This window comes from Oncorhynchus tshawytscha, linkage group LG05 (genome assembly GCF_018296145.1).
Source record: "Oncorhynchus tshawytscha isolate Ot180627B linkage group LG05, Otsh_v2.0, whole genome shotgun sequence".
Lineage (NCBI taxonomy): Eukaryota > Metazoa > Chordata > Actinopteri > Salmoniformes > Salmonidae > Oncorhynchus > Oncorhynchus tshawytscha.
This window is the reverse complement of record NC_056433.1, coordinates 82,121,835-82,145,926: the sequence shown is the minus strand read 5'-3', so window position 1 is coordinate 82,145,926 and position 24,092 is coordinate 82,121,835. Positions and strand designations below refer to the sequence as shown.

Genomic DNA, 24,092 nt, shown 5'->3' with positions numbered 1-24,092 from the left:
CTACCTCCCTCTCTCCCTTTCTCTCCCCCCTCCCTCCCTCCCTTTCTCTCTCTCTCCCCCTCTCCCTCCCTCTCTTTCTCTCCCTGGGCCATCACACTGACACCAATTTGCAAAGTTCTCCAGTGAAACCAGGCTGGGGAGGGTACTGGTGTTGGGTTGCTCAACACACTAACAGTTTTCAACATCCCTGCTTTACATCCATCTTTTAACACCTTGGAGAAACATGTGAGCAATGCTCCAGGAACAATAGAAGAATCAGCAACTCGTGACACACATACAGTCTGATCTAGTCAGTTTACAGCTGCTGTGCCAACTCAGCTGCCAGCCTCAGGGAGTATATGCCACCCCATCTCTCATCACCGGCGATACTGCGGTTTGTCCACTCTGTCTGACCTTTAACCTCCGGACCCCCTCAGAAGGCTGCTCTGGCTTCTTGAGGGTCAAGGGGTCAGCAAAGGGCGATCAACACCAACTGTGCTAGACCGACCACAGTCACAGAGACAGTTACTGTACAAATTATCTGCGCACAATCAGACCACTTTTGGCAATTCAAAAAAATAATAAAAGACACCCTTCCGCAGCATGCCGTTAGAGCAAAGAGATGGAGGAAGTAGAAGTAGTGTTTCAGGATTAGCTCCCTGTGTCGACCCGATACAGTTTCCTCTTCTCCCGGTCGTGGAAGTCACACAAATAAGACACTAATCTGGTTTAGAGCAGAGGCCCCTATGTGTTCACACACACCACAAAGACACAATACAGCCAGGTCTGTCTGTAGTTCTGTATGCCTGTCTGTAGTTCTGTATGCCTGTAGGTCTGTCTGTAGTTCTGTATGCCTGTAGGTCTGTCTGTAGTTCTGTATGCCTGTAGGTCTGTCTGTAGTTCTGTATACCTGTAGGTCTGTCTGTAGTTCTGTATGCCTGTAGGTCTGTCTGTAGTTCTGTATGCCTGTAGGTCTGTCTGTAGTTCTGTATGCCTGTCTGTAGTTCTGTATACCTGTAGGTCTGTCTGTAGTTCTGTATGCCTGTAGGTCTGTCTGTAGTTCTGTATGCCTGTAGGTCTGTCTGTAGTTCTGTATGCCTGTAGGTCTGTCTGTAGTTCTGTAGGCCTGTCTGTAGTTCTGTATGCCTGTAGGTCTGTCTGTAGTTCTGTATGCCTGTAGGTCTGCCTGTAGTTCTGTATGCCTGTAGGTCTGTCTGTAGTTCTGTATACCTGTAGGTCTGTCTGTAGTTCAGTAGGCCTGTCTGTAGTTCTGTATGCCTGTCTGTAGTTCTGTATACCTGTAGGCCTGTCTGTAGTTCTGTATGCCTGTAGGTCCGTCTGTAGTTCTGTATGCCTGTAGGTCCGTCTGTAGTTCTGTATGCCTGTAGGTCTGTCTGTAGTTCTGTATGCCTGTAGGTCTGTCTGTAGTTCTGTATGCCTGTAGGTCTGTCTGTAGTTCTGTATGCCTGTAGGTCTGTCTGTAGTTCTATATGCCTGTAGTTCTGTAGGTCTGCAGGTCCTGGATGTTAAATGACTTTGAAGATCTAATGGGAATGTGTGTGTGCAGCTGAGCTGTGTACAGTCAAAGTCTCTTGCTCATAGGGTATGCTTCATCTTCATAACAGACAGACTGGTCCTAGTAGCTTTGAGATATTCTTTATTTTGGTTAGATTCCATGGCAGGTTTTAGACTGTACCTCTGTGTGAGTGAGTGAGTGAGTGAGTGAGCGAGTAGGTAGGTGAGTGAGTGAGTGAGTGAGTAGGTGAGTGAGTGAGTAGGTGAGTGAGTAGGTGAGTGAGTAGGTGAGTGAGTAGGTGAGTGAGTAGGTGAGTGAGTGGTGAGTGAGTGAGTGGTGAGTGAGTGAGTGAGTGAGTGGTGAGTGAGTGAGTGAGTAGGTGAGTGAGTGAGTGAGTAGGTGAGTGAGTGAGTGAGTAGGTGAGTGAGTGAGTAGGTGAGTGAGTGAGTGAGTGAGTAGGTGAGTGGTGAGTGAGTAGGTGAGTGAGTGAGTGAGTAGGTGAGTGAGTGAGTAGGTGAGTGAGTGAGTGAGTGAGTCCATGTGTGTGTCCCTCTCTCACAGACTAGTGTTACCTCATGGTGAAGGCTAAATCAAATCAAATCAAATTTATTTATATAGCCCTTCGTACATCAGCTGATATCTCAAAGTGCTGTACAGAAACCCAACCTAAAACCCCAAACAGCAATGCAGGTGTAGAAGGCTAGGATGAGATGAGATGGGGAAAGAGGGGGGGATACCTAGTCAGTTGTACAATTGAATGCCTTTAACTGAAATGTGTCTTCCGCATTTAACCCAACCCCTCTGGATCAGAGAGGTGCGGAGGGCTGCCTTAAATCGACATCCATGTCTTCGGCGCCCGAGGAACAGTGGGTTAATTGCCTTGCTCAGGGACAGAATGACAGATTTTTACCTCGTCAGCTCGGGGATTCAATCCAGCAATCTTTCGGTTACTGGCCCAACGCTCCTACCACTAGGCTACCTGCCTCTAACCACTAGGCTACCTGCCTCTAACCACTAGGCTACCTGCCTCTAACCACTAGGCTACCTGCCTCTAACCACTAGGCTACCTGCCTCTAACCACTAGGCTACCTGCCTCTAACCACTAGGCTACCTGCCTCTAACCACTAGAATACCTGCCTCTAACCACTAGGCTACCTGCCTCTAACCACTAGGCTACCTGCCTCTAACCACTAGGCTACCTGCCTCTAACCACTAGGCTACCTGCCTCTAACCACTAGAATACCTGCTCTAACCACTAGGCTACCTGCCTCTAACCACTAGGCTACCTGCCTCTAACCACTAGAATACCTGCTCTAACCACTAGGCTACCTGCCTCTAACCACTAGGCTACCTGCCTCTAACCACTAGGCTACCTGCCTCTAACCACTAGGCTACCTGCCTCTAACCACTAGGCTACCTGCCTCTAACCACTAGGCTACCTGCCTCTAACCACTAGAATACCTGCCTCTAACCACTAGAATACCTGCCTCTAACCACTAGAATACCTGCCTCTAACCACTAGGCTACCTGCCTCTAACCACTAGGCTACCTGCCTCTAACCACTAGGCTACCTGCCTCTAACCACTAGGATACCTGCCTCTAACCACTAGAATACCTGCTCTAACCACTAGGCTACCTGCCTCTAACCACTAGGCTACCTGCCTCTAACCACTAGGCTACCTGCCTCTAACCACTAGGCTACCTGCCTCTAACCACTAGGCTACCTGCCTCTAACCACTAGGCTACCTGCCTCTAACCACTAGGATACCTGCCTCTAACCACTAGGATACCTGCCTCTAACCACTAGGATACCTGCCTCTAACCACTAGGCTACCTGCCTCTAACCACTAGGCTACCTGCCTCTAACCACTAGAATACCTGCCTCTAACCACTAGAATACCTGCCTCTAACCACTAGGCTACCTGCCTCTAACCACTAGAATACCTGCTCTAACCACTAGGCTACCTGCCTCTAACCACTAGGCTACCTGCCTCTAACCACTAGGCTACCTGCCTCTAACCACTAGGCTACCTGCCTCTAACCACTAGGCTACCTGCCTCTAACCACTAGGCTACCTGCCTCTAACCACTAGGCTACCTGCCTCTAACCACCAGGCTACCTGCCTCTAAACACCAGGCTACCTGCCTCTAAACACCAGGCTACCTGCCTCTAACCACCAGGCTACCTGCCTCTAAACACCAGGCTACCTGCCTCTAAACACCAGGCTACCTGCCTCTAACCACTAGGCTACCTGCCTCTAAACACTAGGCTACCTGCCTCTAAACACTAGGCTACCTGCCTCTAAACACTAGGCTACCTGCCTCTAAACACTAGGCTACCTGCCTCTAACCACTAGGCTACCTGCCTCTAAACACTAGGCTACCTGCCTCTAACCACTAGGCTACCTGCCTCTAACCACTAGGCTACCTGCCTCTAACCACTAGGCTACCTGCCTCTAACCACTAGGCTACCTGTCTCTAACCACTAGGCTACCTGCCTCTAACCACTAGGTTACCTGCCTCTAACCACTAGGCTACCTGCCTCTAACCACTAGGCTACCTGTCTCTAACCACTAGGCTACCTGCCTCTAACCACTAGGTTACCTGCCTCTAACCACTAGGCTACCTGCCTCTAACCACTAGGCTACCTGCCTCTAACCACTAGGTTACCTGCCTCTAACCACTAGGCTACCTGCTCTAACCACTAGGCTACCTGCCTCTAACCACTAGGCTACCTGCCTCTAACCACTAGAATACCTGCCTCTAACCACCAGGCTACCTGCCTCTAACCACCAGGCTACCTGCCTCTAACCACTAGGCTACCTGCCTCTAACCACTAGGCTACCTGCCTCTAACCACTAGGTTACCTGCCTCTAAACACTAGGCTACCTGCCTCTAACCACTAGGCTACCTGCCTCTAACCACTAGGCTACCTGCCTCTAACCACTAGGCTACCTGCCTCTAACCACTAGGTTACCTGCCTCTAACCACTAGGCTACCTGCCTCTAACCACTAGGCTACCTGCCTCTAACCACTAGAATACCTGCCTCTAACCACCAGGCTACCTGCCTCTAACCACCAGGCTACCTGCCTCTAACCACTAGAATACCTGCCTCTAACCACTAGAATACCTGCCTCTAACCACCAGGCTACCTGCCTCTAACCACTAGGCTACCTGCCTCTAACCACTAGGCTACCTGCCTCTAACCACCAGGCTACCTGCCTCTAACCACCAGGCTACCTGCCTCTAACCACTAGGCTACCTGCCTCTAACCACCAGGCTACCTGCCTCTAACCACTAGGCTACCTGCCTCTAACCACTAGGCTACCTGCCTCTAACCACTAGGCTACCTGCCTCTAACCACTAGGCTACCTGCCTCTAACCACTAGGCTACCTGCCTCTAACCACCAGGCTACCTGCCTCTAACCACCAGGATACCTGCCTCTAACCACTAGGCTACCTGCCTCTAACCACTAGGATACCTGCCTCTAACCACTAGGCTACCTGCCTCTAACCACTAGGATACCTGCCTCTAACCACCAGGCTACCTGCCTCTAACCACCAGGCTACCTGCCTCTAACCACTAGGCTACCTGCCTCTAACCACTAGGCTACCTGCCTCTAACCACTAGGCTACCTGCCTCTAACCACTAGGCTACCTGCCTCTAACCACTAGGCTACCTGCCTCTAACCACTAGGCTACCTGCCTCTAAACACTAGGCTACCTGCCTCTAAACACTAGGCTACCTGCCTCTAACCACTAGGCTACCTGCCTCTAACCACTAGGCTACCTGCCTCTAACCACTAGGCTACCTGCCTCTAACCACTAGAATACCTGCTCTAACCACTAGGCTACCTGCCTCTAACCACTAGAATACCTGCTCTAACCACTAGGCTACCTGCCTCTAACCACTAGGCTACCTGCCTCTAACCACTAGAATACCTGCTCTAACCACTAGGCTACCTGCCTCTAACCACTAGGCTACCTGCCTCTAACCACTAGGCTACCTGCCTCTAACCACTAGGCTACCTGCCTCTAAACACTAGGCTACCTGCCTCTAACCACTAGGCTACCTGCCTCTAACCACTAGGCTACCTGCCTCTAACCACTAGGCTACCTGCCTCTAACCACTAGGTTACCTGCCTCTAACCACTAGGCTACCTGCCTCTAACCACTAGGCTACCTGCCTCTAACCACTAGGTTACCTGCCTCTAACCACTAGGCTACCTGCTCTAACCACTAGGCTACCTGCCTCTAACCACTAGGCTACCTGCCTCTAACCACTAGGCTACCTGCCTCTAACCACTAGAATACCTGCCTCTAACCACCAGGCTACCTGCCTCTAACCACCAGGCTACCTGCCTCTAACCACTAGGCTACCTGCCTCTAACCACTAGGCTACCTGCCTCTAACCACCAGGCTACCTGCCTCTAACCACCAGGCTACCTGCCTCTAACCACTAGAATACCTGCCTCTAACCACCAGGCTACCTGCCTCTAACCACCAGGCTACCTGCCTCTAACCACTAGGCTACCTGCCTCTAACCACCAGGCTACCTGCCTCTAACCACCAGGCTACCTGCCTCTAACCACCAGGCTACCTGCCTCTAACCACCAGGCTACCTGCCTCTAACCACTAGGCTACCTGCCTCCCACTAGGCTACCTGCCTCTAACCACTAGGCTACCTGCCTCTAACCACTAGGCTACCTGCCTCTAACCACTAGGCTACCTGCCTCTAACCACTAGGCTACCTGCCTCTAACCACTAGGCTACCTGCCTCTAACCACTAGGCTACCTGCCTCTAACCACTAGGCTACCTGCCTCTAAACACTAGGCTACCTGCCTCTAAACACTAGGCTACCTGCCTCTAACCACTAGGCTACCTGCCTCTAAACACTAGGCTACCTGCCTCTAACCACTAGGCTACCTGCCTCTAACCACTAGGCTACCTGCCTCTAACCACTAGGCTACCTGCCTCTAACCACTAGGCTACCTGCCTCTAACCACTAGAATACCTGCCTCTAACCACCAGGCTACCTGCCTCTAACCACCAGGCTACCTGCCTCTAACCACCAGGCTACCTGCCTCTAACCACCAGGCTACCTGCCTCTAACCACCAGGCTACCTGCCTCTAACCACCAGGCTACCTGCCTCTAACCACTAGGCTACCTGCCTCTAACCACTAGGCTACCTGCCTCTAACCACTAGGCTACCTGCCTCTAACCACTAGGCTACCTGCCTCTAACCACTAGGCTACCTGCCTCTAACCACTAGGCTAGGAGATCGGATGGGATGCTCTCACGGTTCTACTCACCAGGGGTGCTGGCGGTGATTGATTCAGCTCACACTGCCTCTGCCATAGGCCCATACCTACTTTCTCATGACTGAATGAACTGATAAATTAATGAGTTGCAAACTGTGCTCACTTAAAAGTGGAACTGACAGCGTTTAAGCAACATGAAATCTTATTCAAATCTGTTCATATACACACCAGGAAGAATTTAAAACATTTTCTGACAAGCGAGCACTTAGATATGGTCATTTTCACATGTTCATAAATTCTTAAGAGTGTTTGGGAATTAGTCAGGCATTTGTGATAATTCTACAGAAATACAGAGTGGGAGAGCAGCCGTGAGTTTGGACAAGGTTTTATTTACACTGCAGTAAATAAAACCTAATAAAAACATCTCTCTCGTCCAGGACCGGAGTCCACACAGACTGGTGAGCCATAGACCAATCAGAGCTACAGTAGGCCGTAATGCAAACAAGCCATTTGCCACAACAGGTCTGCCATCATTCACTTTGAACTGGACTGTGTGTTTACAGGCAGTAGGGCCTGTCATCATTCACTTTGAACTGGACTGTGTGTTTACAGGCAGTAGGGCCTGTCATCATTCACTTTGAACTGGACTGTGTGTTTACAAGCAGTAGGGCCTGTCATCATTCACTATGAACTGGACTGTGTGTTTACAAGCAGTAGGGCCTGTCATCATTCACTATGAACTGGACTGTGTGTTTACAAGCAGTAGGGCCTGTCATCATTCACTATGAACTGGACTGTGTGTTTACAAGCAGTAGGGCCTGTCATCATTCACTATGAACTGGACTGTGTGTTTACAGGCAGTAGGGCCTGTCATCATTCACTATGAACTGGACTGTGTTTACAAGCAGTAGGGCCTGTCATCATTCACTATGAACTGGACTGTGTGTTTACAGGCAGTAGGGCCTGTCATCATTCACTTTAAACTGGACTGTGTGTTTACAGGCAGTAGGGCCTGTCATCATTCACTTTAAACTGGACTGTGTGTTTACAGGCAGTAGGGCCTGTCATCATTCACTATGAACTGGACTGTGTGTTTACAAGCAGTAGGGCCTGTCATCATTCACTATGAACTGGACTGTGTTTACAAGCAGTAGGGCCTGTCATCATTCACTATGAACTGGACTGTGTTTACAAGCAGTAGGGCCTGTCATCATTCACTTTAAACTGGACTGTGTGTTTACAGGCAGTAGGGCCTGTCATCATTCACTATGAACTGGACTGTGTGTTTACAAGCGGTTGTAATAGTGTGACACCTGAATGGATTTCATGCAAATATCCCAGGAGTCCTCATACATTTGGGAATGTTACAGTCCTAATGATCAAACAACCATGAAAAGGTAGGCTCGCTCTCCATCAGTTACGCACATCAACAACAAGATCATCAACTAATGCTAGCCGGAGCAAGATGTTCTAAAACTAACGAAGGAACATTAGATAAACCCTCTCAAACTTTTTCCAGGTAGTTGGACGTCAAAATTGCACTGACAAACGATGGGGAGTTGTAGCCTACTGGTCCTTCTGCAGCTTGCCTGCCAATGCATGTTTGTCCCAACCAAGCACCCAAGCTAACTGGTTACTTCCAGACACAAATGAGAGAGCTGTTGATCATTTTACTCGCCCTAGCAGAGCTGGTTAGGCTGTCTACATGTTATCTAGAGAGAGTTCGTGAGTAAACTAGTACTTTTTTTGGGGGGGCCTACATTTACTGACACCCATCATATTCAGTGGGTAAATTCATGCTCCGAAATCGGAGTAGCTAGCTAGATATCCCGTTTGCTAGCATATCTCGTGCATTTGCAAATTCTCTCTGGCTAACAGTAGAGGAAGTTCTTGCTAGATAACCAAATCTCTATACACACCTGCATCTCTAGCTGTGTATAGCCACCAAAAAACAATGAGGGGAAAAAGTCAGTCACTCACCCACTCCTCCAATAACATGACATCCTCCTAGCAGCTAGCTAGCTAGCTAACATTAGGCTCTGTGTTTTTAGCTTGTGACAAATATACACTGAACAAAAATATGAAACGCAACATGCAACAATTTAAACCATTTTACTGAGTTACAGTTCATATAAGGAAATCAGGCAATTGAAATAAATGCATTATTTCACATGACTAGGCAGGGGAGCAGCCATGGGTGGGCCTGGGAGGGCATAGGGCCTGGGAGGGCATAGGACCTGGGAGGGCATAGGGCCTGGGAGGGCATAGGGCCTGGGAGGGTATAGGGCCTGGGAGGGCATAGGACCACCCATTTGGGAGCCAGGACCAGCCAATCAGAATGAGTTTTTCCCCACAAAGGGCTTAATCACAAACAGAAATACTCCTCAGTTTCATCAGCTGTCCGGGTGGCTGGTCTCAGATCCCGCAGGTGAAGAAGCAGGATGTGGTTATCCTAAGCTGGTGTGGTTACACGTGGGCTACAGTTGTGATGTTAGTCGGACGTACAGCCAAATTCTCTAAAAAACTTATGGTAAAAAAAAATAATAATAATAAAAATAGAACATTAAATTCTGGCAACAGCCTTGGTGGACATTCCTGCAGTCAGCATGCCAATTGCACACTCCTTCAAAACTTGTGTTGTGTGAAGAAACTGCCCATTTTAGAGAGTGACCTTTTATTGTCCCCCAGCACAAGGTGCACTTGTTTAACGATCCTGCTGTTTAATCATCTTCTTGATGTGCCACACCTGTCAGGTGGATGGATTATCTTGGTAAAAAGGAGGAATGCTCACTAACAGGGATGTGAACACATTTGTGCCCAACATTTGAGAACATTTCTGGGATCTTTTATTTCAGCACATGAAACATACGATCAAAACTTGACATGTTGCGTTTCTATTTTTGTTTCCGTATAAACATGCTAGCCTATTAGCCACGTTATGACTGACTGGTGATCGTTGCACATGCTAGTCTGATTGTATTGACATTCCCAGCCTTAGATACATTCGCCTGTTTTTGTCCAAAAATATTGAGTCCTTGATACTAAAACAATGCATACCGAATGGAGGCAGCAAACTATCTACCAAGCCAGCTGTGATTTACAACCTGATCTCAATACTTTTTGGGGACTACCAAGAAATGTATTGGTGAATTATATTAATCGTTGAACTGCATACATCTATTCTGCCAACATTGCCTTAGTGTACATCATGGGACGTTGAGTCACATAGAACCTATTTTTAAACCACTTAGAAAGTTGGTTTATAAACTGGGAACTTTATATTTTTGAGTGATATGATTGGCTGTTTCATATCTGCAAAGGAGATAAAACGCTGTCAGTTCCACTTTAAATATATAAGAGAAAAAAGACTGAACTCAAACAAACCTGACGAGTCATTTAGACAAATCAAACGGAATGAAATATATATTAATGTATGTTATGAAAGTATGTCTAACTGAGATATATATATATTAATGTATGTTATGAATGTATGTCTAACTGAGATATATATATATTAATGTATGTTATGAATGTATGTCTAACTGAGATACATTAATATATATGTTATGAATGTGTCTTTAACTGAGATATATATTAATGTATGTTATGAATGTGTCTAACTGAGATATATATTAATGTATGTTATGAATGTGTCTAACTGAGATATATATTAATGTATGTTATGAATGTATGTCTAACTGAGATATATATTAATGTATGTTATGAATCTATTCAGAAAGTATTCAGACCCCTTGACCTTTTCCACATTTTTGTTACTTTTTTCCCTTGATCAATCTACACACAATACCCCATAATGACATCACAATACCCCCTAATGACATCACAATACCCCATAATGACATCACAATACCCCCTAATGATAAAACACACGGGTTTTTAGAAATGTTTGCAAATAAAACATAAATAAAACAATATCACAATTTGAGAATTATTCAGACCCTTTACTCAGTACTTTGTTGAAGCACCTTTGGCCGCGATTACAGCATCGAGTCTTCTTGGATATGACGCTACAAGCTTGGCACACCTGTATTTGGGGCGTTTCTCCCATTCTTCTCTGCAGATCCTCTCAAACTTTCAGGTTGGATGGGGAGCGATGCTGCACTTTGCTCCGTTCATCTTTCCCTCGATCCTGACTTGTCTCGCAGTCCTTGCCGCTGAAAAACATCCCCACAGCACAGCATAGGGATGGTGCCAGGTTTCCTCCAGACGTGACACTTGGCATTCAGGCCAAAGAGTTCAATATTGGTTTTATCAGACCAGAGAATCTTGTACCTCATGGTCTGAGAGTCTTTAGGTGCCTTTTACTGAGGAGTGGCTTCCATCTAGCCACTCTACCACAAAGGCCTGATTGGTGGAGTGCTGCAGCGATGGTTGTACTTCTGGAAGGTTCTCCTATCTCCACAGAGGAACTCTGGAACTCTGTCAGAGAGACCATCGGGTTTCTTGGTCACCTCCCTGACCAAGGCCCTTCTACCCGGATTGCCAGCTCTAGGAAGAGTCTTGGTGGTTCCAAACTTCTTCCACTTAAGAATGGAGGCCACTGTGTTCTTGGGGACCTTCAATCCTGCAGACATTTTTTGTCACCCTTCCCCAGATCTGTGCCTCGACACAATCCCGTCTCCGAGCACTATGGACAATTCCTTCAACCTCATGGCTTGATTTTTTTGCTCAGACATGCACTGTCAACTGTGGGACATTATATAGACAGGCCTGTGCCTTTCCAAATCATGTCCAATCAATTGAATTTACGACATGTGGAATCTAATCAAGTTGTAGGAACATCAAAGTTGATCAATGGAAACAGGATGCACCTGAGCTCAATGTCGAGTCTCATAGCAAAGGGTCTTATGTAAATAAGTTTTCCGTTTTTTATTTTTAATACATTCGCAAATAAATCGGAAAACCAGTTTTTTCTTTGTCATTATGGGGTATTGTGTGTAGATTGATGAGGGGAAAACCTATTTAATCCATTTTAGAATAAGGCTGTAACATAACAAAATCTGGAAAAAGTCAAGGGGTCTGAATACTTTCCGAATGCACTGTAGGTCTTTAACCAAAAGATACTATATATATATATTAATGTATGTTATGAATGTACCGTGCCGTCTCTGAGAGATTTGATTGACAGAATTTTGAATTTCTGGGCCTTGATGATTTTTACCTGACAAGGAGTCCCTCATCACCACCACCATTATGCTAGAGATGGCTACATACATACCTACATACCGTACAGGTCCCCAAGCAGGAGTGTACTTTGGCAGCGTGGGACGACGAGCCATGTGGCATCCTGTCAAACAGCTAACCAACCACCCACTCAGATGCTCTCGGGTTTTAGTAAACATTGACACCGACTAACTAAGCTGTGAGCGGGCTACAAACCGACATACCATTTCTATTCTGTCTTTTGTGAATCTGACTGGGTTTGTATTGGCCGTGACCGGCTCATGCCAGGCAGTGTGACTGTGTGTGTGTGGCTATGGAAAGAAATTAGGCAGGGTGAGTGAGTGAGTGAGCGAGCTGAGGGGGGCATCCCATATCCAGGATGGTACAGAATCTCTTTTCTCCTTCAATCTCCGTTCACAGCCCAAACCGTCCATCCCAGTCATGGCCCAATGACTCACAACCTCACACATCATGTCTGCTCTAGTCCTACACTTTACTGCATGACACTGATTTACATAATAGCCTGAGCCTCCCCGTCAAACATGGGTGTATGACGTGTACAACCATGGCCAGTATACAACGCCAGGCCTCAACCTACAGTACAGTACACGCGAATGACAGAAAACCAGAGAAAGGAGTGAGATGTAAGAGGTATGAAGGGAGAGGATTAGCAGATGGAGAGAAAGATGAGAGCATAAGCAGATGGATAGAGAAAGATGAGAGGATTAGCAGATGGATAGAGAAAGATGAGGATTAGCAGATGGATAGAGAAAGATGAGAGCATAAGCAGATGGATAGAGGAAGATGAGGATTAGCAGATGGATAGAGAAAGATGAGAGGATTAGCAGATGGATAGAGGAAGATGAGGATTAGCAGATGGATAGAGAAAGATGAGAGCATAAGCAGATGGATAGAGGAAGATGAGGATTAGCAGATGGATAGAGAAAGATGAGAGGATTAGCAGATGGATAGAGAAAGATGAGAGGATTAGCAGATGGATAGAGAAAGATGAGAGGATTAGCAGATGGATAGAGAAAGATGAGGATTAGCAGATGGATAGAGAAAGATGAGAGGATTAGCAGATGGATAGAGAAAGATGAGGATTAGCAGATGGATAGAGAAAGATGAGAGGATTAGCAGATGGATAGAGAAAGATGAGAGGATTAGCAGATGGATAGAGAAAGATGAGAGGATTAGCAGATGGATAGAGAAAGATGAGAGGATTAGCAGATGGATAGAGGAAGATGAGGATTAGCAGATGGATAGAGGAAGATGAGGATTAGCAGATGGATAGAGGAAGATGAGGATTAGCAGATGGATAGAGGAAGATGAGGATTAGCAGATGGATAGAGGAAGATGAGGATTAGCAGATGGATAGAGGAAGATGAGGATTAGCAGATGAGAGGATTAGAAGATGGATAGAGGAAGAGAAGAGGATTAGAAGATGAGAGGATTAGCAGATGGATAGAGGAAGATGAGGATTAGAAGATGGATAGAGGAAGATGAGGATTAGCAGATGGATAGAGGAAGAGAAGAGGATTAGAAGATGAGAGGATTAGAAGATGGATAGAGGAAGAGAAGAGGATTAGAAGATGAGAGGATTAGAAGATGGATAGAGGAAGAGAAGAGGATTAGAAGATGAGAGGATTAGCAGATGGATAGAGGAAGATGAGGATTAGCAGATAGATAGAGGAAGAGAAGAGGATTAGAAGATGAGAGGATTAGCAGCATCTGTGTGAGGCTAATTACAGAAGCCCAGAGGCCAAAAGAGCAGTGCTCCCAGTCAGCCAATCAGTCAGTCAGTCAGTCCCTCCAAATGTGACAGCTCAGCTGCATATAACCACAGCTGTTTGATGTGGGTTAAAGATTGCCTGGGCAGTCAGAGTACTCAATATACAGGTAACTGCCAAAATAAAGGAAACACGTGCGTAACTGAGGGACAGAAAGTACATTGCAAGCAGGTTCTGTCACACAGGTTTGGTTCTTGAGTTAATTAAGCAATTAACATTGCATTGGATCATTTACAGATGTAGGATCTTAATTTGATCACCCAGTTGCAGAACTGTCCTGCAATGCAGTAAATGTAAAACGTGTAGGGTGGGTTGCACCAACATGGTTTAAATTATTCTAGGATTAGAGCTAATCTAAATTTTTGTAAATCTAGGTTTAGAATTAAAATCAGAGATGTTGTTGCACCACTTCATTTAGAATCTGGATCAGTAAATCTGTGATTACTGGGTTTTAAACTATGATTAGTGACACATTACACCAATATTGAGTTGTTTTGTGAGTTGAAACAAAGTAGCTAGCCTACCTGACAAATGAGGCAACAAAGTTGCTGTTCCTTGATAAAATAATAATATAGCACTGCTGCAACTCCCTCGTGAAAGTTTCACATGGGTTGGCTCATTTGAAATAAAATCTGTTACTTGCCAGTACTAGACAGACAACTTGTTTGTTAATTAACGTTAGCTACTGTAGCTGGCTAGCTAGTTTATAAACCAAGCTAGCTGGCATAAGATCAATTATTATTGTCATTACTTAACCATTTATTATTTGTTCGCTAGCCACCTGACCATGGCACAACAAAGTTCACATTTCATCCCTCGTCAGCAGCTGATGCAGGAGTTTAGCAATGTACTGGAGGACAAAAGACAACAGAACCGTCAAATAGACAGACAGGCACCTGGGCCATTTTATAAGAACCATTTAATGGATCGACAGGGATTAAAAAGAGAAGAGAGACACAAATCAGATGAAGGCGTGCTGGAAAAACTTCAAAGCGAAAGCCAAAAAAGGACGCGGCAGAGGAGAAGCGGGGGCCATTTCAGACCGGAAGGGGGGGGCTCCATCCAAGGGAATTGATCCTCCCTCCCAGAAAATATGCGAGCTGATTCCCCAGTAGTTTGACCCTCTCCTTAACCCCTATGATGACGACAGACAACGCGACCCACCAATATTCAGTAAGCATAAATAACTGGTAAACATCAATGACTAACACACGTTAAAACTAACATTAATGCTACTTCACTACAGTGTTTCCGTTATCAGTCCCGTTTCAGCATGTTGCGTAACATCATCATTCGTACCAAGGCTGGGCATTTCATAAACCCCAATTAAATAGCTGTTCCTTTCCTTTAGTTGAGCTTACACCCTGTTGCCGTGGAGAAACAGCATCGCCTGGATCTTGCACCAGCAGAAAAACACCAGAGAGAGGCCAAGCAAACGCCCCAGAACTGACATGAACCAAGCTCATATTGATGTTTTTGGAGGCTGGAAAGAGAGAGAAAAATCTACTGCAGATTGAGGTCTTGAATTTACAAAGAGAGATACTGCAAATTCAGAAACAGAAACTCCTTCAGGGAAACAAATGCCCACTACTGTGTGTAGAATGGTCATCTTTTTATTTATTAAAACAATTATTTATTAAAACAATGCTTTCCCAAGCAACTTGGTGTCCTCCAGTCTTGTCCCCACTCTTAATGTTCTGGTGTTTTCAGTTCCACCCGGTATGGTACTGAGAATAACAATGTCTTAATAATGCATGTTAATACCGAATGCCTACTTAGGAATTGTGTCGATCAAAATATATTACTTTTTACATGTTACCAGTGTTACATTATTTACACCAAAATGGTTCTCAATCAAGGTTCTCCTCACAGCATTCCCATTTGCAGCATGTTGCACCTGGACATCTTCATCCTCCTCGGGTAAGACCGCCTCGGGTAAGACCGCCTCAGGTAGCTCTTCTCCTTGTCTCCTGCCAAGGTTATACAGAACTACCACTGCAATAATGATGTCAGTGTAGTGTCCATCTTCGTGCAGAGCCCCTCCTGTAGGCACGGAAATCTTGAGCTCTCTCTGAGATCTCTTGTCAGGATATGAGTGGTGGTGTTCTCTCTCTCTCTCTGAGATCTCTCGTCAGGATATGAGAGGTAGTGTTCTCTCTCTCTCTGAGATCTCTCGTCAGGATATGAGAGGTGGTGTTTTCTCTCTCTCTGAGATCTCTCGTCAGGATATGAGAGGTAGTGTTCTCTCTCTCTCTGAGATCTCTCGTCAGGATATGAGAGGTAGTGTTCTCTCTCTCTCTGAGATCTCTCGTCAGGATATGAGAGGTGGTGTTTTTCTCTCTCTGTCTGAGATCTCTCGTCAGGATATGAGAGGTAGTGTTCTCTCTCTCTCTGAGATCTCTCGTCAGGATATGAGAGGTAGTGTTCTCTCTCTCTCTGAGATCTCTCGTCAGGATATGAGAGGTGGTGTTTTCTCTCTCTCTGAGATCTCTCGTCAGGATATGAGAGGTAGTGTTCTCTCTCTCTCTGAGATCTCTCGTCAGGATATGAGAGGTGGTGTTCTCCCTCTCTCTCTCTTCATGTGTCTGGGGGTTTAAAAGCGGAGTCATAAGGTATCCATGACAGGCATATCCATTGTCACCTAGAAGGTGGCCTTGATATGCCCCTCTTTCCAGCATTGCACACATATGACTATTGTCAAAGATACTGATGTCATGGGTGGATCCTGGCCATCCTAGCTAGGATGTTGGTGAGCTGATTTTTGTCATCACTGATAGCCTGCACGTTGATGGACCAGTAAGCTTTCTGATTACGGAATAGTTCTCCATTCAACGCCACCAGAGTTGGGAATAAGAATGTGTGTACAGTCTATCGCCCCTAGTACACCTGGAAATCTATCTCTCCTGTAAAATCCAGCTGGCGATTCCACTGTAGGATTGAATGTACTGATTCTTCAGACCAACAAAAGCACTGGACACTCTGGCTAGAATCCTGCAGACGGCTGACTTGTAGAGTCCAAAACGGTCCCCAACCACCATTTGGAAACATCCAGTTACATAGAACTGTAGGGCCACCAGGAGCTGAAGTACTGGGGGTACAGTCTCGTTCCTATCACTCCCATACTTCACGGTTGGTCCAACCTTTCTTTCCAGTTGCATTACAGAGTCCTTGGAGAAGCGGTATCTCTTTAAAAATCTCAATATTATCATAAAACTCAACAGGATTCAACCTGTTTCTAATTTTGTTCTCTGAGGAACTCTGTCGTTCTGGTGTCTCCACAGCAGATTTGCTGTCATTTAGTCAGTTAAACCACATCAAGTTGCAGTTTGGAGATTAATCTCAAAGTTTATATAAAAAAATATATAATAATTGCAACAGGCTTCAAATTTATCTAAATTAAAAGTAAAAACTAAAATATAGATCAGATGAAGAATTAAATTAAAACTAGGTTTAACATTTGGTGCAACAAGATTAACAGATCAACCTTGATTTAACCCAGGTTAAGAGGTCATCCATGTTGGTGCAACAAGATTAACAGATAAACCTTGATTTAACCCAGGTTAAGAGGTCATCCATGTTGGAGCAACAAGATTAACAGATAAACCTTGATTTAACCCAGGTTAAGAGGTCATCCATGTTGGTGCAACAAGATTAACAGATAAACCTTGATTTAACCCAGGTTAAGAGGTCATCCATGTTGGAGCAACAAGATTAACAGATAAACCTTGATTTAACCCAGGTTAAGAGGTCATCCATGTTGGAGCAACAAGATTAACAGATAAACCTTGATTTAACCCAGGTTAAGAGGTCATCCATGTTGGTGCAACAAGATTAACAGATAAACCTTGATTTAACCCAGGTTAAGAGGTCATCCATGTTGGAGCAACAAGATTAACAGATAAACCTTGATTTAACCCAGGTTAAGAGGTCATCCATGTTGGGGCAACAAGATTAACAGATAAACCTTGATTTAACCCAGGTTAAGAGGTCATCCATGTTGGAGCAACAAGATTAACAGATAAACCTTGATTTAACCCAGGTTAAGAGGTCATCCATGTTGGAGCAACAAGATTAACAGATAAACCTTGATTTAACCCAGGTTAAGAGGTCATCCATGTTGGTGCAACAAGATTAACAGATAAACCTTGATTTAACCCAGGTTAAGAGGTCATCCATGTTGGAGCAACAAGATTAACAGATAAACCTTGATTTAACCCAGGTTAAGAGGTCATCCATGTTGGAGCAACAAGATTAACAGATAAACCTTGATTTAACCCAGGTTAAGAGGTCATCCATGTTGGTGCAACAAGATTAACAGATCAACCTTGATTTAACCCAGGTTAAGAGGTCATCCATGTTGGTGCAACCTAGCCATACTATATTTGAAGTTTAAAAAGGCTTCTGAAGTTTGTAACTTTGAAATTTCAGACTTTATTTTCCCTTATGAAAAATGTATCGTCAACTCCTTCAAAATTGTCCATTAATTCTAATTCAAATGTCCTGTTGCTGCAGGATTATTTTCCTGCTGTTGCAAACTGGCTCAAATTAAGATCCTACATCTGTATCAAAATACGAAGTTGTCCATTATTTTGCCTAGAAGAGGAGATATAAAAGAACACAGAGGGTTTAATGTGTGTTTCTCTCAGTCACCAGATCACAACCCAATTGAACAACCAATGGGAGATTCTGCAGTGGCACCTGAGACGGCGTATGTGGAAGATTCTGGATACCCAATACGCCATCCCAGCCTGACCTTAACCCAATACGCCATCCCAGCCTGACCTTAACCCAATACGCCATCCCAGCCTGACCTTAACCCAATACGCCATCCCAGCCTGACCTTAACCCAATACGCCATCCCATCCCAGCCTGACCTTAACCCAATACGCCATCCCATCCCAGCCTGACCTTAACCCAATACGCCATCCCATCCCAGCCTGACCTTAACCCAATACGCCATCCCATCCCAGCCTGACCTTAACCCAATACGCCATCCCATCCCAGCCTGACCTTAACCCAATACGCCATCCCATCCCAGCCTGACCTTTAACCCAGGTTACGCCATCCCAGCCTGACCTTTAACCCAACACGCCATCCCAGCCTGACCTTTAACCCAATACGCCATCCCAGCCTGACCTTAACCCAATACGCCATCCCAGCCTGGTAACCCAATACGCCATCCCAGCCTGATTAACCCAAACGCCATCCCAGCCTGATTTAACCCAATACGCCATCCCAGCCTGACCTTAACCCAATACGCCATCCCAGCCTGACCTTAACCCAATACGCCATCCCAGCCTGACCTTAACCCAATACGCCATCCCAGCCTGACCTTTACGCCATCCCAGCCTGTTACGCCATCCCAGCCTGACCACGCCATCCCAGCCTGACCTTAACCCAGATACGCCATCCCAGCCTGACCTTAACCCAATACGCCATCCCAGCCTGTTAACCCAATACGCCATCCCAGCCTGACCTTAACCCAATACGCCATCCCAGCCTGACCTTAACCCAGGTTACGCCATCCCAGCCTGACCTTAACCCAATACGCCATCCCAGCCTGACCTTAACCCAATACGCCATCCCAGCCTGACCTTAACCCAATACGCCATCCCAGCCTGACCTTAACGCAATACGCCATCCCAGCCTGACCTTAACCCAATATTCCATCCCAGCCTGACCTTTAACCCTATAAAATCACCAGTCCGCTGTATTGGCCTACCTTCCTACTAACACTTCTAACACACTTTTCACATTGCAGGGTTTACGGTATGTTGCCTGTAGGGCTTACGGTATGTTGCCTGTAGGGCTTACGGTATGTTGCCTGTAGGGTTTACGGTATGTTGCCTGTAGGGTTTACGGTATGTTGCCTGTAGGGTTTACAGTATGTTGCCTGTAGGGTTTACGGTATGTTGCCTGTAGGGTTTACGGTATGTTGCCTGTAGGATTTACGGTATGTTGCCTGTAGGATTTACTGTATGTTGCCTGTAGGATTTAAATGTTGCCTGTAGGGTTTACGGTATGTTAATGTAATTTACTGTATGTTGCCTGTAGGATTTACGGTATGTTGCCTGTAGGATTTACGGTATGTTGCCTGTAGGGTTTACGGTATGTTGCCTGTAGGGTTTACGGTATGTTGCTGATTTACTGTATGTTGCCTGTAGGATTTACGGTATGTTGCCTCCAGGGTTTACGGTATGTTGCCTGTAGGGTTTACGGTATGTTGCCTGTAGGGTTTACGGTATGTTGCCTGTAGGGTTTACGGTATGTTGCCTGTAGGATTTACGGTATGTTGCCTGTAGGATTTACTGTATGTTGCCTGTAGGATTTACGGTATGTTGCCTGTAGGGTTTACGGTATGTTAATGTAGGATTTACGGTATGTTGCCTGTAGGGTTTACGGTATGTTGCCTGTAGGGATTTACTGTATGTTGCCTGTAGGGTTTACGGTATGTTGCCTGTAGGGTTTACGGTATGTTGCCTGTAGGATTTACGGTATGTTGCCTGTAGGGTTTACTGTATGTTGCCTGTAGGGTTTACGGTATGTTGCCTGTAGGATTTACTGTATGTTGCCTGTAGGGTTTACGGTATGTTGCCTGTAGGATTTACGGTATGTTGCCTGTAGGGTTTACGGTATGTTGCCTGTAGGATTTACTGTATGTTGCCTGTAGGGTTTACGGTATGTTGCCTGTAGGATTTACTGTATGTTGCCTGTAGGGTTTACGGTATGTTGCCTGTAGGATTTACTGTATGTTGCCTGTAGGGTTTACGGTATGTTGCCTGTAGGATTTACTGTATGTTGCCTGTAGGGTTTACGGTATGTTGCCTGTAGGTTTACGGTATGTTGCCTGTAGGGTTTACGGTATGTTGCCTGTAGGGTTTACGGTATGTTGCCTGTAGGATTTACGGTATGTTGCCTGTAGGATTTACGGTATGTTGCCTGTAGGATTTACTGTATGTTGCCTGTAGGATTTACGGTATGTTGCCTGTAGGATTTACTGTATGTTGCCTGTAGGGTTTACGGTATGTTGCCTGTAGGATTTACTGTATGTTGCCTGTAGGGTTTACGGTATGTTGCCTGTAGGATTTACGGTATGTTGCCTGTAGGGTTTACGGTATGTTGCCTGTAGGATTTACGGTATGTTGCCTGTAGGGTTTACGGTATGTTGCCTGTAGGGTTTACGGTATGTTGCCTGTAGGATTTACTGTATGTTGCCTGTAGGGTTTACGGTATGTTGCCTGTAGGGTTTACGGTATGTTGCCTGTAGGATTTACGGTATGTTGCCTGTAGGATTTACTGTATGTTGCCTGTAGGATTTACTGTATGTTGCCTGTAGGGTTTACGGTATGTTGCCTGTAGGGTTTACTGTATGTTGCCTGTAGGGTTTACGGTATGTTGCCTGTAGGGTTTACGGTATGTTGCCTGTAGGGTTTACTGTATGTTGCCTGTAGGGTTTACGGTATGTTGCCTGTAGGGTTTACGGTATGTTGCCTGTAGGGTTTACGGTATGTTAATGTAGGGTTTACAGTATGTTAATGTAAAAAAGAAAAATGCTTCCATGACCCTTTTTTTGGTCATATTCACCCCTGCTTGGATATTTTCGAAATGTATTGTGTTTCAAAGTGGGATTAAAATGGATTTAACAGGCATTTTTTTGTCAACTATTTACACAAAATACTCTAAAAGGCAAAGTGGAAGCTGTGAGTCTTCTTGGGTAAGTATCTAAGAGTATCTTGGATTGTGCAATATTTGCCCATTATTATTTTCAAAGCTCTTCAAGCTCTGTCAATGTCTTGGGGATCATGGATAGAGAAGCAATTTTCATGCAGATTTAAGTAAAACCTATAACTTGGCCACTCAGAAACATTCACTGTCTTCTTGGTAAGCAACTCCAGTGTAAATGTTATTGTCCTTCTGAAAAGTGAATTCCTCTACCAGTGTCTGGTGTAAAACAGACTAAAGCAGATTTTGCCTGTGCCCCTTTTCTTTTTATCCTGAAAAACTCCCTAGTCTTTGCCGATGACAAGCATACTCATTCCATGATGCAGCCACCACCATGCTTGAAAATAAGGAGGCAATTACTCAGTGACTACCTCATGAAGCTAGTCGTTCTGCCCCTGAACAAGGCAGTTAACCCACTGTCCCTAGGCCGTCATTGAAAATAAGAATTTGTTCTTAAATGACTTGCCTAGTTGACTTACCTATAAAGGTAAAATAAATCAAAACAATAAAGCTGGTTGAGAGAATGCAAAGCTGTCATCAAGGCAAAGAGTGGCTACTTAGAAGAATCTAAGAATCTAAAATGAAATATATATTTTGATTTGTTAAACACTTATTTAGTTACTACATGATTTCATAGTGTTGATGTCTTTACTATTATTCTACAATGTAGAAAATAGTCAAAACCCTTGAATTAGTAGGTGTCCAAACTTTTCACTGGTACTGTATATAATCATCTTTTTACTTGAGTATCTTGTGACAAAAAAAATATATATATATATTTTTAAATCACAATTAATTATTTTTTTCAATCCCACTGGAAACGTGAAAAAAATCCATCCAAACTCTTACTATACATTTTATAATAAGAGTTTAATTAGCCAGAGTGTGTTGGCCAGAGTGTTATTACATGAGACAGTGAGAGGGTTGAGGAGGGGAGGAAGGGAATCGCCCAGAGGCGCAGAGAGGAACAGTTGTTACGTAATCAGCTGAAGTAGCTGTTTGGTTTCCTGTGAGGGTTCTAAAACAGATGACAACACACACACACACACACACACATATACACACAAACAAACACACAAACAAACATGCACAGAATTAGAAGAGAAGCTGTCCAATAGGAAAGATACACAGCAGATTAGATAGAGAGGAATTGTTTTGGATGCTTTTGAGGGCAACTACTGAGGCCATGGTAGCATGCTTTAGATGTGTATCAGTATTATGCTTATTACGACCAAGCTAGCACCCCAGAGTACAAGACCCAGCTAGCACCCCAGAAAAAACGACCCAGCTAGCACCCCAGAGTACACGACCCAGCTAGCACCCCAGAGTACACGACCCAGCTAGCACCCCAGAGTACACGACCCAACTAGCACCCCAGAGTACACGACCCAGCTAGCACCCCAGAGTACACGACCCAGCTAGCACCCCAGAGTACACGACCCAGCTAGCACCCCAGAGTACACGACACAGCTAGCACCCTAGAGTACATGACACAGCTAGCATGCTACAATGAACGACACAGCTAGCATGCTACAATGACCGACAGCTCGTTTGGTGAGGACATTGGGAGTCATACATACTGTGTGTCTGCTTGGTTTAACAGGGATGTTTAGAAACGCTCGCGGTATGCTTGGCTTGGTAGAGCATAGGATGCTACAATGACCGACACAGATAGGATGCTACAATGACCGACACAGATAGGATGCTACAATGACCGACACAGATAGGATGCTACAATGACCGACACAGATAGGATGCTACAATGACCGACACAGATAGGATGCTACAATGACCGACACAGATAGGATGCTACACAGATAGGATGCTACAATGACCGACACAGATAGGATGCTACAATGACCGACACAGATAGGATGCTACAATGACGACACAGATAGGATGCTACAATGACCACAGATAGGATGCTACAATGACCGACACAGATAGGATGCTACAATGACCGACACAGATAGGATGCTACAATGACCGACACAGATAGGATGCTACAATGACCGACACAGATAGGATGCTACAATGACCGACACAGATAGGATGCTACAAGACCGACACAGGATGCTACAATGACCGACACAGATAGGATGCTACAATGACCGACACAGATAGGATGCTACAATGACCGACACAGATAGGATGCTACAATGACCAGATAGGACACAGCTAGGATGCTACAATGACCGACACAGCTAGGATGCTACAATGACCGACACAGCTAGGATGCTACAATGACCGACACAGCTAGCATTCTACAATGACCGACACAGCTAGCATTCTACAATGACCGACACAGCTAGCATGCTACAATGAACGACAGCTCGTTTGGTGAGGACATTGGGAGTCATACATACTGTGTGTCTGCTTGGTTTAACAGGGATGTTTAGAAACGCTCGCGGTATGCTTGGCTTGGTAGAGCACGCTCAGAAACAGCTAGGCGAAATCCACACACATGCACACACACACACACACACTGTGGCTGTCATGTCAGTGTGTCTGGAATCCACTTTAAAAATATATATATATTTTTTAAAACGTGACTAAATTCAAAACCAGATTCGGTGTTTGTGCTTCACACAGAGAGAACATCACCACTGTGTTTGTGTGTAGGTACAGAGAGTAAACA

At 45.3% G+C, this 24,092-nt stretch overlaps 1 protein-coding gene across 15 annotated transcripts in view; it reads right to left on the bottom strand.

Moving 5' to 3' along the window:
* LOC112251651 (disks large homolog 1-like) overlaps positions 1 to 24,092 on the bottom strand; it is a 323,372-nt gene that overhangs the window by 197,652 nt on the left and 101,628 nt on the right. The window lies entirely within an intron of this gene.